General features: G+C 32.3%; 1 pseudogene; it reads left to right on the forward strand.

The window, feature by feature from the left end:
- The first annotated feature begins 8,088 nt into the window (after window positions 1–8,088).
- Window positions 8,089–9,745, forward strand: LOC143538293 (epi-neemfruitin B 7-O-acetyltransferse L7AT pseudogene; annotated as a pseudogene).
- The last annotated feature ends 3,170 nt before the right edge of the window (window positions 9,746–12,915 follow it).

Raw genomic sequence — 12,915 nt, forward strand, 5'->3', positions numbered from 1 at the left:
ATAAATACCAATCAATTTCATATATAACAAAGTTTATCATATTTAATTTCTTGGTGTTTTTTTATCATGAATTGTTTCGGGTTTTATGGAACTTAAATTTGGTTTACAGTAAAAAATTGGTAAATAAACTGTTTGGTATAAGTTAACTATATTTGGGTCAAAATTTGTTATGATTCAAAAATGAGAAATCTATGTATTTTCAAAAGTTTGAGAATGCCAATAGATTTATCCTCAAATTTGTTACGGGTTCAAAGTGTTGACTTGAAATGTCAAACGGATGAAAGTTAGAATTTTAATCATGAATTGGGTTTCAAATTTATTTTCAATGACATTTTTGGAAAAAAAATCAAAGGATTCGGGATTTGGTATATTGACTAATTTTCCCTCGACTATTAAATTCTAAGAATAGATAGTGAACACTTACTATGCCACCCCAGACCTATCAACGCTTTTAACTTGTATCAAACTTGAAACATTTGTGTCAGTATTAACTTTTCCTTCAATGGTGATCAGAACGTTATATGGGAAACATCTCATGTAAAACTATGTTCAAATGAAGCAAAATATTCACAAAATTGAATGAGTTAGCATATTATTTTTTATGTTATTAAAGTTATCAAAATATTTTTCATGGTTTAGCTAAGAAAAACATAGTTCTTGAAGAACATCCGTCGTTATATTTTAATGTTCTCATTTCCTTCCGTAGGTTGTAAATTGATAAATATATCAATAAATGTAACACTCATTCAATATTTAGGCTAAGTGGTCAGAACTACTATTATATGAGTATTGTATGAGAAGCATTCTTCCTGAATTTTTTCAATTATACATATATGATACTGACAATGAAAGTTTTAGTAAAAGAAGCGTTCTTGAGTACGTTTTGCACATGCATTTTTTTTATTAAGTTCATTAAAAAAATCATATTGTGATATAAATAAATTAATTTATATTCACATAGTATAGATATAAGCATATATGTAATACATTTTTTCATATATATAATGTAATTATTTTCTTTACTTATAATTTTATAATTTGAATAATCTCGTGTGTTACACGGACTCTAAAACTAAGTAAGATACACATGATCATGGGTTTTAAATCTTTTATAAACTTTAATCCATTTCTTCTAATAAAAGAATGTATTTAATCTATAACTTTGTATTGTTTTATAAACTTTCAAATTGTTTATAAATGATAAATCCCTCTACCAAATCCTATTATTATTATTATTATTATTATTATTATTATTATTATTATAAATAAATGAGAAATTTGATGCCGCAACTTGGCGTGCAGCACCGTCATGGTCGATGAATTTTATTTGTTAGTTTAATTACCATAATAAATATCATGGAAACCTATCAAACGTTAATTTTTTTTTGTTTCAGTTCTGGTACCATAACAAATCTGAAAGAAACCATCCGAGTACGGGCAGACTTGCGGCCTTATATAAAGCCCATGACCGACAACACTCGGGTTTTACCAATGCGCAAGTTTACTGACCCCCCTAACAAAATTGGTCGTTGGTCCACCTCAATGTTTATATTTCTTTTCGTTTTTAGTTCCAGTACCTTAACATACATAATCAAAACCAACTGAATTTGTGTCAAGTTACCGCCTCAATGCTCGGGACCACAACAATTGGGTTCTACCACTGTCCGGGTTTACCAACCAAATAAACATTGTGTTAAATATTTATTTTTCTTATATGTTGATGTTTTTACATGTTAATTTGACGAATTATTTTTTGGGTTTTAACACTCAAATTTTACCAATGGTGTCTATATTGTAACGAACACAGCCGATACTGACCGATTTCTTGTCGAATCATCTTCGTAGCTCTTGATTTTTACTAACGCCCGTGTTTCAACGATAAGGTTTTGCCAGCTGCCCCGACGCAACACGCCGGGTAGAAAAACTAGTTAAATGTATATGGCATTTGCAATTCACATATCTGTTGTGAAGTTTTTGACTAGTGAATCCAGCCCCTGGACTTGGATTTTGATACTTGTGCGCACATTTAGTCGAATTTAAAAATTAGGAAACACTAAGTCGATTAATAGGGTTAATGTTTGGAAATATTTAAGTTTGGTGTTAATTAGCTTGAAACTATAACATGTTGTATGTCTTTTAATCAATGTTTTAAAAACTGGTATTTTACTCGTATCGGATTTAGTTTAAAAATAGTATAACCGGTTGAACCGAAATGTGTCGGGAGGTTCAACTAGGTTGAATAATTTACCTTTTACTTTCATATAAATACAATTTTAGCTAAAAAAACCCAAATTACATTAATAAACATCACACGTGTACCAAATATTACACATGAACAATGGTCGAGTTAAATAGAAAGTTTGTCCTTTATAAACGAAATTAGTCTATTACAAAAGATGTAAATAAACCAACATTGGACTTGAATGATACAGAATTGGTTTATTAACTAATCATTGTTTACTCGTTTCAGTTTTATCTCTCTATGTTAAAAGTCATTTTTAAAACAACAAAAAATATTAAAAATCTCTTAAATTTAAAACCGGTTTGCCGGTTTAAACTGGTATTTTTCAAAAACCGGCGGTGCGATATTTTAGCAAACCGCCCAAAAGTGTCGGGCTCTAAATACCGAATGCCTTACGAAAATCCGGTATAACTGGTTCAACCGGCCGGTACTTACCGGTTTTTAAAACATTGCTTTTAATATAGCAGCTTCGATTTCAGGGCTCAAGGACTAATTGATAAAACTCACCACAATGTAAAGTACCACATACATAGAAACGATTATTGAATAACTCTTAATATATTGTAGAAAAAATATAACTCAAAAACCTTTATTACATATAACTCATGTTTCTTTTGTTGAACTTGGTTGCATCTCGTGTGTTCTATAATGTCTAACCATCACTCAATTTATATAGACTAACCCTAAGCTGTTAGCCAAGAAATTATGAATTACAATTACAAAACAATTAAGAAACATAATCAACTATGACCTACTTGTCAATATTGGTCCCTCAATTTGTGACTTGGAATGTGAAATTACCAACAATCACCCCCTATTTTCCAATTCGAAATATGTGGATCCTCCTCTCCAAACTTGTCTCCTTTGACCTGTGTGATTTGACCTTCTTGGCTTTCACAACCGTCTTGGTCCTAATTGTCTCGATCTTGACCTCCCGGGACTCCTCTTGATCCATAATATGTTATTTTGGTTCTCTCGAACTCGACTACCCTTATGACCATGTCCCCAACCATTACCTCAGCCTTATGAACTCGCATATGTTTGTTAATTTGGTTCTCTAACTACACGTAAATTTTGTAGGTTGTTAAAAAATTGTGTAGGTATATATTGGTTATGTAGTGATATGTTATTTAATGGTTATGTATGAATGATTTCATGTGTAGGTTGTTTTCTATTAAATGTATGTGAATTTTTTTATGTCGGTCATTTGTAGTTATTATACTCAATATTGTAATTGTGTACACCATGAAATGTAAAATTTAATGAGTTTTCTGTTTTGAAATTTGAAGAGTTGATTTTGATATGCACATAATTATATTAATTGGTATAGTTGTAACCATTTTGAGTTATAAAGTTATTAGATAAACAATTTAAATAATTGAAACAATAAGTAATTTAATTGAGATAAACATTAACATCTTTGGTTCAATTCATATCTAAATGTGACGATAAGAAAAAACATAATCTGATACGGAAATTATACTCATAAATCCGTTGATGTTTGTTATATTTAATTAATAAATACATACATTAGTAAAATTGAAACTTCTAAAAACATACCAAATATAAAAAATGAAATCTTTACTATTATATCCCTCTATTTAATTAAAAAACAAAACATTTAAAAGTTCTCTAGTTGTTCCCTACATCCTCTCAAACCACTAGATTTTTTTATTTGTAAATGAAGGCTTCTCATGCACTTGACCCGAATTCACGAATATTGGTCTCACCAAACTCTGATTGCCCTTAAACGAGTTATAACATCTCATAAAATTAAAAATTAATCTTACCAAATATTTGATATGAAAATCCTATAAAATAGGTATATACTAAAAATTAATATTCGGTTTTTTTAATAAAATATTATTTAAACTTAAGAAACAATTTTATAGTAAAAAAAACAAGCAGGTCATGTGTCTCATCAACCCAGATAACCCAGTTATAATATCTTATTTATTTATGAAACCTTATCATTATCAAACCCTAAGAATATTATTAAATTCCTTACGATAAATAAAAATAAAATAAAAAAATATATATAAATATTAAAAACGAATAATGTAAAACAACCCCGTAATACGAGGGATATGACCCAATGTCGTGAGTATGGATATCACCAAACCTATATAGCCCTTAAACGGTTATAACATCTCATTAAATTAAAATTAATCTCACCATATATTTGATATGAAAATTATATAAAATGGGGATATACTAAAAATCAGTATCCTATATTTAAAAAAATGATTCATAATTAAGAAACAATTTTATAATAAAACAAAAATTAAGTGGGTCATGGGTCTAATCAAACTTAGATAACTTCTAAAACGGGTAAATAACATCTCAATTATTTGTGAAACCATTTCATCATCAAATCCTAATTATATTATTAGCTTTCTTACTGTAAATAAAATTAAAAAATCCAAAAAAATATATAAATATTAAAACGAATAATGTAAAACAACCTCGTAATACGGGGGATAAAAACTAGTGTATGCATATCTAACTATCTATATAATTGTCTACCATAAAATTCTAGGTGTCGCTCTCAGGTTGTTCCCCCCATTCTCTAGAGCCACCAGATTGCTTGATTTATAAATGAACGCTTCTCATGCATTTGACCCGAATTCGCGGGTATAGGTCTCACCAAACCCAGATATAGTCTATAAATGGGTTATAACATCTCATTTATTTGTAAACTATTTCATAAGCAAGCAATAATTTTCATGGGTATTGAGTCTCACCAAACCTAGATAACCATTAAACGGGATATAACATCTCATTTATTTGTGAAATAACTCATTAATTATCAAAGAATAATTTTCACGGGTTATATGTCTTACCAAACTCTAATAGCCCTCAAATGGGTTATAAGATCTCATTTATTGATAAACACTTTCATTATCAAACCCTAATATAATTTATCTGCTTTATATGTTCTTCGTTGTTGGTCTATCATCTCCATCGTCGTTTAACTTCCAATACTACCCACCATCGTCAACTACATCAACGCCTCTTTTTTCATTAGACAAATATTTGTGTTCATGTTTATACATTTAAAAAAATCAACATGCTCATGTTCGTTTATGTTTGTTCGTAAAAATCTAAAAAACCTAAACATCTCAACTGATAAAACCCAAACGTTAAAAAATATAATAACAAACTAATATATATGTATTAAATTAAAACAAAACTCCGTTAAAAATAAAATAATCGTCATAAATTTGTAACTTAACATTAATTAGTATTAATTACCAAAGAAAACTCATTAAACTTTTTAAAAATATACTTCTACAATTAAATAATTCAAAATGAAATAGAAAAATTTTGATTGGTTAAAATCTCTTCCCGCACTTCTCACCATATTAACACTTCTGAAATGAACCAAATCATATATATATATATATATATATATATATATATATATCATTAGTCTATTTTAATGTGCTACATGTGACACGTCATTTAGTTGTAATTTACTCTTTATATTTAGGTTAATTAGATTATTTTAATGAATCTCATCAGTTTAAATGATCTGCATGGATTATGAGTTAATGTTATTCCCAAATGCATGCGGCTATATTGCAAATGAATGAGATTTGCAAATGTTAAACTTACAACTCATCAATGTAACCAAAATTGCTTAACGTTTATTCATGGATATTATGGCCTCTAGTAGCCGGCGACGAAGCTTGGAAAAAAACGCCAAGGGGTCGGCCGAAAAATAATTATAAAAATTTTCATAAAAGGAGGGGTCGGATGAAAACGGATAAATTTACATTGCGTATAAACTTTTTGGATGAAAACAGATAAATTTACACTATTGAGCTAAAAACGGAGGGGGCAAGGACCCCCGACCCTAAAGAAGCTTCGCCGATGCTAGTGGCAAAGTAATGGAGGTATTGCTGGAGATGTCATCAACTAGTTATTTGGCTAATGCTGACTATGAGACTATCTATGATCTATATTGCTTTTCGAATCAAGTTGAACATTAATTTGTTTGTCTTAATCAAGTTAAGTAGTAATTGCATATTTTTATTATAAATATCAAATATGTTTAAGAAAGAATAGGTTTTCTGTAAATCAAACGAAAGTTTGCAACAATTGATCACTTTGTGAGTGAGTACTACTTCTCCACGATCTCACCAATTTCCATGGCCATAATATGTATTGATGTTAGTAATTCTTTGTCCATGTTTGTCTGTTTGCTGGAAGTATTTTTATTAGCATTGGGTCAAATAATAGTTAAATTATTTGGGTTTGTAATTAAACAAACTGGGTTTGTTTGTTGGGCCCTGGCCCGTAGGCCAACAAACGGGTCAGTCAACTAGTCAAGTCGCGTCTTGGGTTTAATGCGATAGATGAAATGACATCACATCTGCAGTTATTACGACCGCTCAAAGCAAACATGTCGCACTACTAGAAAACAAGTCATTTTTCTACAAAAATTTCTCACGACAAGTTGTTCCAATAGGTAGCAATTTTGTAAGAAAAGTTGTTGGAAAACAGTTGAAAACGATTTTCAAGCATGTGTTTTTTTAACGTAACTTTTTGTTGGAAAACTATTATAAACTGGAATTTCCAACAAATTTCCTACGAATTCAGTTGTGGAAAAACATCTCTTTTTCTAGTAGTGTCGCTTCACGTCATTTCACATCAATATATAGGTTGAGACTTGAGAGCAAATCGTATGGTGTATTGCTTTTGTGTTTATATTTTCTTTCATTAATTTATTAATCATTATAAAAAATAGCAAGCGAGAAGTATGAAGGTTTGTATGATCTAGGATCGATACCCCCAACATTATGGTGGTTTGGTTCGGAGCATGTTATTGCAAATAAGTTATGGGCGTATGTAAATAATCAGCCTAATGTCACGCGCTGCCAAATTCACAGCTCGCTTTACCCCATATCTGGAACATTCCAGGGCGTTCAAGAGGAGTCCAGAGCTGCCAGAAGTATCCACAACATGCTGGACCAAATAGGGCTGTTTGAGACAGCCTAGAACAGCATAACTGACCTGGAATGGCCTAGAATGGCTGCACAAATATGCCAAACGGAAGCTGCCATAAACTTCCCAAAAGATGGTTCAAGAGCTGCACATTTCAGCCCTAAAGTTGCTGTCAAATGAAGCTTTTAGACCAGCCCACAATAGCCATATTTGCTGGATATTTTCTAAGAAAGATCAAGTAATTATACTAAAAGACTTTGTACAGAAGGATCTAGGTCAGGAAGGCTCTAGATCTGCCACTAACTAGTATAAATAGGTGATGATAGGAGCATTTTGTAATCACCTAAGCTCTTGTAAACATAAGCTTTGTAACATAAACTTCCAGCAATATAATCTACTTTCTTATATACTTGTGTTCAAGTATTACATGCATTACACTCTTGTTCAAACACTATCACCATCACTTGCAACATTGCAAGGCAACACTACGTTACTAAGACTTCCGCTGTCAAAACACTACAAACCAAACCATTAAGGCTTACTTAGATCAAGTTCTAAGACCGCACGTGAGTCAAAGAAATAACTCTGTGACACTAAGTATGTTTTTTTAATATGTCATTAGCGGCCAGCCAAATTAACTATCTAAAACTCTGAATATAAATTACAACAAATCCAAAAGGCTTCTAGAAACTCTACTCTAGTGCAAAACTGCTGATGCAGTATTGAAATTTGTAGCCATCTATCGTATATTTAAAGATATACCATGTGTTCATATATTATTCTGTTGGTAAATACTTATATATACATCTTGGTTAACAATTTCAAATATACCATACATAACCTAACAATAAAAGGGCGTTGAAAGGGCCGCACTATAACTATCTTTGTAGACTTTATCTCCAATATTTAGCAATAACCATTTACGAAATGGAAGTTGAACTCATATCCAAAGAGAACATCGAACCATCTTCCCCAACACCACCTCACTTGAAAACATTCAATCTTTCTGTCCTAGATCAACTTGTTACCCAACCTTACATACCAATTAGCTTTTACTACCCTAATCACAACGGCGACAATGTATTCCGAGCTCTTGAAAGATCAGTGCTTCTAAAGAAAGCATTGAGTAAAACCTTGACCCAGTTTTACCCACTTGCGGGAACCACAAAAGATACTTTTTCGATTGACTGTAACGATGTTGGTGCTAATTATATTTTAGCTTTGGTCCATGGTCGTTGCGATGACTTTCTACGCCATCCTGACCTCCAATTGATAAATAGGTTCTTGCCAATCTCTCCAACTGTTAATGGACCTAGAGGTGCCCAGGTAACAAATATTCAAGTGAACATTTTCAAATGCGGTGGGATCGTTATCGGGCTGAGCATTTCACACAATGTCCTTGATGGGGCTGGAGTCCACACTTTTCTTAAAGGATGGGCTGGCATGGCTTCTGAAACTGAAGTTATTTATCCAAACTTAACTGCATCAACAATTTTCCCTGCAAAAAGCTCATGGCTTAAAGACGCATCAATGGCTTTTACTGAAACAATGATAAAGCATGGAAAGTGTAGCACGCAAAGATTTGTTTTTAGTTCTAAAGCCATAGAAGAACTAAAAGCTGAGGCAACAAGAAATGGAGTGCAACAACCCTCAAGAGTTGAGGTGGTGTCCGCTTTGATATGGAAGTGTGCACTTGCAACATCTAAAGAAGCATGTGGTTTTCAGAACACTTCTCGTTTAACCCATCTTGTGAATCTTCGTAGAAAACTTGCAACAAACTCATCTAAGGACTTATTGGGTAACATTGTTTGGATTGCAAACGCAGTGTACCATGCTAGCGATGAGACCACGTTGCATAGTTTGGTGAAAAAGGTGCGTGAAAGCATTGCAAAAGTTGACGTTGAGTTTGTGAACAAAGCACAAGGTGATGAAGGGCACGTTGCAATGCAGAAGTGGCTTCAAGAACATGGAGCAATGAACACGATAAACAACTATTTTTTTACAAGCTGGTGTAACATGGGTTTCTATGATATTGATTTTGGTTGGGGAAAGCCAAGTTGGGTCACTGGTATCGTAGCCGATAGCCCACCTGTGTACGCAAATTTTGTGACTTTAGTGGATACAAAATTTCATAGAGGGATAGAGGCATGGGTGATTTTGGGTGAAGAAGAATTGAAGACTCTACAACGCAACAAGGAGCTACTAGCATATGCTTCACTTAATCCAAGTTTAATACCAAATGATGAAGTTGACACTACGGTACAACACATTTCACAAGCCATGTAGAGTTACTTCATAATCCTATTCATGTAATAAAAAAATTCATATCAAGTCAAATGAGCTATCTTTCATAATCTCAATTGAAATGTATTTCCTTATGATGTTTTATTTTTCAATTTTATATTTTAACCATCTGATGCATTTTAGTTGTTTCCTAATTCCACGTTTTGTTAATGTAATCAGAGAAATGATTGAGAAATATTATAATTTTGATTTTGGTTAACTTGAAATAAACTTACAAAACTACGTATGAATTTGTGCACGAAAACAAGTGTTTCAGATGACACCCACCCTCACCCCAAAGTTAGAGGTGTATACAACCCCATGTGTAAACCAAGCAAATGAAGGATTCTTCATGGAAAATCTCCTATCCTATGTCGACACGGCGGATAGAAGTCATCAATTGTTTTCGATAGTTACAATATTTATCCAATGATAGTATAACATGAAAGGTTTCATCTCACTTGATCTTTTCTTCTCTTCTAATTAGTTATTCTCTTGAGATTTGAATATCATAGTATTTTAGAACTAACAAGATGAAGACGCTTTAACTACTTGTAACCCACAATCGGTCCAAGTAGAACATTAGTGAATAATTAGTCAAGGATGCGAGAGAGAGTTAAAAGAGTTGGAATGTGGAATGATAAAGTAAATTTGTCTTTCTCTACATGTACAAAACTTTTAATATATTACTATAAGACTAAGAGGTATGGTTGAAGGATGGTCAAGTGATCCCAATGTGAAAACAAAATGCATATTGACATCATTTCGCTAGTGGTGTGAAGGGAATGACTCTCATCACATCGGTCATGGAGAATAAGCATCTTTCCCACTTTTTTTTTGGTCTCTCTCTTCATTTTGGAAGGAAAAAGGGAGGTGGGTGAAGGTGGTGGACGGTGATGTGTTGTGGCTGGATTGGTGATAGTGATAGGGAGGTAGGTGAAAATTTTTTTGTTTCTAAGAGAGATATTTTTTTGAGTTTCTAGGTGATTTTGTTAGGAATTTCTGAGTCGGTCCGTGGCTTGGTGCGTGGGACGGCTAGGATATTAACTTGGCGTGCAACTCAATGATTAAATAATATTAATCAATTTATGGATGATTATCTAGTATCCTATTGTTTACATGTTAGGAAGATGATTATTATGGAATTGATTAATTAGAATCTCGGCTATAGTAACGTGTTAGGTTAGCTATAAATACCGTGCTTAGGGTATATATGTGACAATTTACATCAAGTTTTTGAGTTAGATTTCTTAATCAATAAAGTTTGGGTGTTAGCCATATTGTTTATGTCGATTACATTCTTCGATTACCAGAATTGGCATCAGAGCCAGATTCAAGAAACAACTGATCAAAGAACCCGTGAAGATTAATCAGTTGTTGTCCACGACCAAGGAACTCTTGAAGACCTGAAAGTATAACACTAATCTTAGCCACATCATGGTGTAAAAATTAAATTGATTTTAATATCAATTTTGAAAGTGGCGTTCAAATCGAGGAGGGTTTGAATCAGTATTAATAATCTTGATTTGTATTAGTATGAAGCTTCACGTGAAAAAAGAAAAGGCTCCAACCAAGGAAATATAAATTTTCGAAACCAGTTTTAATCAAGTCAAAACGTGATCATTATCAGCCACGATTACCGAGCTGGATCAAAGTGGTACATCACCGGTAACCTATAAACGAACCAGACGATGGGAGATCAACCGACAAACGAAGCGAACCCGAACCCGAACTCGTTTCAATGTTCGAAATTAACAACAACGAATTACGCGGTCTGGGATATGCACATACGCGTGTTAATGAATGTACATGGCGTGTGCGACACGATCGATCCGGGTAACGGCGATGCAAAACGAAACAATATTGTAATTGCCTTGATTTTTCAGTCGATCCCTGTGTAAGAATAAATATATGGATATGTATATTTATGTATGGCCTACATGATCATTTATATTATAATAGATCAAAGTTAATTAAATTATACCTTATTATTATATTAGCCAGGTAATTGTTGATGGACCAAATTACCCTTTTTTGCTAATCAAAGGTTTCCCCTTGGATGTATATAAATATGGAGAGACTAATTAACATCACATAACTTAACCGTAAACCCTCACATAATTTGTGAGCCTCTCTCCCTCTATATTATTCGGTTTCCCAAGAACCATATTCCCCATCACTAATATACATCCTAAAGGGGAACTCGACCAAGCTGACTGCCATGTCGCCTGGATCATTCTCATCAGCCGTGGCCTCTCTCTCTGCTGTAACAGGTATGTTTTAGTTGTAGGTTTATCATAATATCCATGTTTTCTATTACATACATGAAAAACTGATCAACATGTGGCATCAGAGCGATGTTGATTAATCAGTTCTTCATGTTTTCCATTAACTCATGATCTAAACCGGAAGACATGGACTAAAACTTGATAAACCCTAACAGTTTTCGGTTTTCATTAGGTCGTATTATTTATTTATCGTTTTGATTAAAAACCGAAAACTGATAAACCCTAACAGATTTTCGTTTTTTTATCATTAATTCATTTTATTTTATTATCATTATTAATATACGAATGACAGAAACCCTAACAATTTTTCGGTTTTAAAAATCGCATCTGATATAAACTAACAGTTTTTTCGAAATCTGATAAATTAATGATTATTCATGCTCATAACAGTTTTCGAAAATCTGCTATAATCTGGTTCAATATCTGGATTGTTATAATGTTTTACTAAATTTTGATTAAGATTTAGACCAAGATATTTCGAATTTTGTAAACCTAATAAAGGAATTACTTTGAAAATAATCAAATCTTGGATAAACAAACAATCCCTAAAGAATTCAGATTAATCATTATTAACTGTTCATAAACTTATGTGTATATGTTTACGGCTAAAACAGTTTCCGAAAAGACTAAAACTAGAAAACTAATTTCCCGAGACTAAGAATTTTTCGTGAACAGTTCGATCCGCGCTAATCGTTTTGTTTGCTATTAACTAAACCAATGTTTTGTAAATACTTATAATTCACATTTATCACTTTTACAAAACATATAAAAAGCTTAACTTGAATGAATGATGATCTAAACTTCTGCCCAAAGGTGATGTGATACATCTAACATATCATTCAAGTCTAAATACAAGCTATGTTAGTTTAGCTTAAACATGATTTAAATGTATAACTTCTGCCCAAAGGTGATGCGATACATTTATATCAAAGCAAAACTAACTCGTGCATAATTAAAATGGTTGTTTCACTTCTACCCAAAGGTGATGTGTTACAATTGTTTTGCACATATACTTAAGTAAAATTTAATTCTGCCCAAAGGTGATTTATCTTTTATTTAAGTAGAATTTTATTAATTACATTAATCTATTATTTTGATATTAATAATAGATATTTATTATCACAGCTTCATAATTTAAATGGTTCTTATTTA

The sequence above is a fragment of the Bidens hawaiensis genome, unplaced genomic scaffold (assembly GCF_021521415.1).
Source record: "Bidens hawaiensis isolate Kalapana, Puna unplaced genomic scaffold, B.hawaiensis_p1.1 tig00011542_1, whole genome shotgun sequence".
In the NCBI taxonomy this organism is placed as follows: domain Eukaryota; kingdom Viridiplantae; phylum Streptophyta; class Magnoliopsida; order Asterales; family Asteraceae; genus Bidens; species Bidens hawaiensis.